Source organism: Myotis brandtii, unplaced genomic scaffold, assembly GCF_000412655.1.
Source record: "Myotis brandtii unplaced genomic scaffold, ASM41265v1 scaffold1214, whole genome shotgun sequence".
In the NCBI taxonomy this organism is placed as follows: Eukaryota; Metazoa; Chordata; class Mammalia; order Chiroptera; family Vespertilionidae; genus Myotis; species Myotis brandtii.
Window position 1 is genome coordinate 510,479 of NW_005354231.1, and position 3,936 is coordinate 514,414.

At 49.6% G+C, this 3,936-nt stretch overlaps 1 long non-coding RNA gene across 1 annotated transcript in view; it reads left to right on the plus strand.

The window, feature by feature from the left end:
* LOC106724733 overlaps window positions 1–3,464 on the plus strand; it is a 50,221-nt gene extending 46,757 nt beyond the window's left edge. The window contains exons 4-5 of the long non-coding RNA XR_001360573.1: window positions 783–1,058; window positions 2,490–3,464. This is a non-coding gene — a long non-coding RNA (uncharacterized LOC106724733). The remainder of the gene's footprint in view (window positions 1–782; window positions 1,059–2,489) is intronic.
* Window positions 3,465–3,936: the final 472 nt, after the last annotated feature.

The following is a 3,936-nucleotide window of genomic DNA, read 5'->3' on the forward strand; positions in this document are numbered from 1 at the left end:
CTCTCTCTTTCTCATTCTTTCTCCCTCTGTCCTCTCTGTAAAATCAATAAATAAAAAATTTTAAATGCATGTTTCTCATGCTGAGCTATTAGCCTCTGAGGGTTATTCATTATTCATTCTCATTTTCCCCCATGTCTTGTACAAAACAGGGGCTTGTAAATGTTCTTTGATGACTGTGTGAATGACTCAGTGAGAAAGAACTATTTGAAAATAAAAAGAAAAAAATGGGGCTAAGTTTTAAGTCACCCTCGAAGGAAAATTTAGGAAGTACTTCCGTGTAAACAAGCGCCAAGGTCTGGACACAGGCAGGGACAGGGTCACCCCCTCCAGTGTGCAGGTGGCGTTACTTATTCACAAGCATAAGGTTAAGCAGTAGCTACAGTACCGCAGCCGCCACATTCAGGATTAGTTGCCACCTCCCAGCGCCACCTGAAAGTGGGCTCATGTATCTTTCATGTGCTCTGTACACAGCGGCAAGTGAGCCGCTAGCGACACTCGATGGGTAAGCAGATGTTTCTAAAAACTCCTTTTCTTGATTCCACGCTGTACTCAGGCCTGGCAGCCAATGGATTAAACACACACACACACCAAAATTGTAAGTGCTTTGGTGGTGGTGAGGTAAGGAGAATTTTATAGTCTAAATGGAATAACTCACTTCTAATCTTCATCAAAGTACAGGCCTGAGACAGACCTGGGTCTCCATCCAATCTTTCCTGCTTATGTCTTATGATGTGAGGCACGTTTCATAACCTGGCTGAGCCTCGTTTCCCTCATTTATGAAGGAGGATTAACATTGGTTTCCAGCGAACCCATGTTTCACCATCGGCTCTCAGGGCAAATCAAAAACAAGCAAACACAGACCTGGTTTCATGGTGTCCGCTGATTTCCGTGTGTGATTGTCCCCGCCCTGGCCTATTGCAAGCTGCCAGCTCGACGTCTGGAGCTCGGAGTGGGGACGAACTGGGCCGTGGGACCCCCTGAGGTAGCTTCACCGTGGAGCAGAATGCGGTGGCCTCCAGGCCTCGCTCATGGTAAAGCGCGGCGAAGTCATTAGGGAGGTGAGTCAGGAGCACGTATGTTGTTGTTAGTGTATGTGCATATGTAAGATACTGTATGTGATATACTAACGTGTAATTCAGCTTTTAGTGATGGCTGAATGGAGAAACCAGCTCACCAAATTCCTGAAACTTAACAGTGGTCCCTCCTGAGCTGCCCAGACGGGTGTCCAGTGCCCCATCCCCAGCTCCTGGGTGTCACAACACAGATGTGTGGCTGGGTGGGACCAGCGCGAGTCCAGGTTCTCCAGAACGGCTGTGCGGGCTCGCCTTCCCACCAGCAGAGCTGAGGGTTCACATTACTCTACTCTTCCCCCGCACGTTCGACACACACACACACACACACACACACACACACACACACACACGGCGCATCTCCCAGTGGGAGTAAACGCGGTGGGCGCTGCAGTGCTGTTGGTATCTGATGCAGCAGCTGGGCGTCCATCCTGGAACATGGACTGATCTTGTGAGCATGGTGCTTCGTGATTCAAAGTAAAAGCAGGCCCGGCCAGCATGGCTCAGTGTTGAGCGTCAACCTATGAACCAGGAGGTCACGGTTCAATTCCAGGGTCAGGGCACACGCTCAGGTTGTGGACTCGAGGCGTGGAGGAGGCAGACGATCAACGCTTCTCTCTCATCGTGGATGTTTCTCTCCCCCTTCCTCTCTGAAATGAGTAAAAATATTTTTTAAAAAGTAAAAGCAGGGTGGGATTGAGAGCGCCATCCGTTCATCGAAATGCATACAAAACAATAGGGTTTTCTTTCCCGAACATAAAAGTAAGAAAATGCACCTCAGATCTATTGGAATGGCTGCCGCGGAGGGTAGGGGTTTGCCCTGTCAGCAGTATCTACTGAGTGTTCAGTGGGACGGTATATCCCGGTTTCTGACACGGTCCTGGCCCCTTGGCCTCCCCCCTCACTCTGGCCCGCAGAGCTATGCTGATCTTAGCCACAGTCAAGGTTGCATTCTTACTGCCTTAATGACCTGTGCAAGATCGCATGTTTAATAGTTTATCTTCCAGAAAAAGAAAGGCATGGGTCGTGTGTTTACTGTAGTCACATAGTTAAGCAATATTTGCAATATGGGAGCCACCTAGAGCAGTGATGGCGAACCTATGACACGTGTGTCAGAGGTGACACGCAAACTCATTTTTTTAGTTGACTTTTCTTTGTTAAATGGCATATAAATATCAAAAATATGTCTGTTTTACTATGGTTGCAAATATCAAAAAATTTCTATATGTGACACGGCACCAGAGGTAAGTTAGGGTTTTTCAAAATGCTGACACGCCGAGCTCAAAAGGTTCGCCGTCACTGCCCTAGAGCAACCTTCACAGCAGGGCCAGTTAGTGTGAGCAGTGTTCACTTCCACGCGGCAGAGCAGCAAGCAATTTCAACTCCCTCTTAAGTGCATTGTCCCACTCACCTTCACAGAAGAGATCTGGAGGAGCCGAATGTTTTGCCCCAGATGAGAGAACTAGCAAGGACAAGGGCAGCCGCTGCCTGGCAAATACCCAGTTACCTGGTTCCCTGCCCAGGAAAAGGAAGGTCCATGCAGACCTCTCAGGGTCCAAGACCCCAGAGCCATGTATCCACATCTTGATTACGCTCCCGTGTATTTCTCCTCTGAGGCAGGAAGCAAATACTGTACTAATGATTGACTTACAAGTGAGAGTTTGGAGCCGGCAGGGGCCTGGAGAGTTTAGAACAGCCCTTGTCTTGATTCACATGATTAGAAGAACGAGGCTCAGAACACTCAAGCTTTCTAACGTGCCCCAGGCCCCATGAAGTTTTCCTCGTAGCCCGGACAGGAAGCCGGGTATCCAACACGGAGTTACGCCAGGTGTGGCCTAATGGAAGCAGATGCACAGACACCCCAGGAACCTACGGCCACTCGCTAGCTGTGAAGCTTGGACACGCCGCTGAGCACTCGCAGGCTGCTGTATGGCTCATGCGACTCCTGCGGCTGCTGCAGAGATCACTAACCACACTTCTGCTCATTTACTCAACACATTGACGGTGGCAACTTGTCTGAGCCAGGCCCTGGGGCAGGCACGGGATGTAGGAGGGAGTATTTCAAGATCCTACTCTTGTGGAGCCTACATCCTGGTAAACTTACATTCAAGTAGCTAAATACAGAGGCTGGCGAAAGTAGGTTTACATTTGCACTACAGATAAACAATACAAGACTTAATAAGAATATAAGAATAAACTGTTTCATGTACTCACAACTAAAGCCTACATGTGTCCACCCCTGTAAATGTGTCAGTAAATCTAATCAGTGAGCCCTGGGATTCAGGGCACCATATATTCATTGAAAAACAATAGGGTGTTTTTTCATAAACATAAAAGTAAGAAAATGCAGCCCTAGCCGGTTTGGCTCAGTGGATAGAACGCTGCCCTGTAGACTGAAGGATCCCAGGTTCGATTCTGGTCAAAGGCACATGCCGGGGCTGTGGCTCAATCCCCAGTAGTGGGTGTGCAGGAGGCAGCCAGTCGGTGATTCTCATTGATGTTTCTCTCTCCCTTCTCTGAAATCAATAAAAATATATTTTAAGAAAAAAAGAGTCCTGTTCTCCCACCTTCCCAGCACCCACACCGCAGGTGATGACGCAGTGGACGTGTGCAGGAACACGGCTGGGCCGCCGCCCTAATAAATCCTGGAGCAGGAACAGGTGATAAGCAGCCGTTCGTAGCCATGGGACCCTCCCAGCCCACCCACCCAGCGCGGAACAAGCGGCAGGTGCGGTTCACATGCCCCGGGTGGCGACCTGCTGACTAAGGAGAAGGACAGAGCAGCCAGAGTGGAGGCAGGACTGGGCGATGCCCAGCTGATAAGCGGATTAGGTTCCGCCCTCCCCATCCCTACTGCGGGCAGATG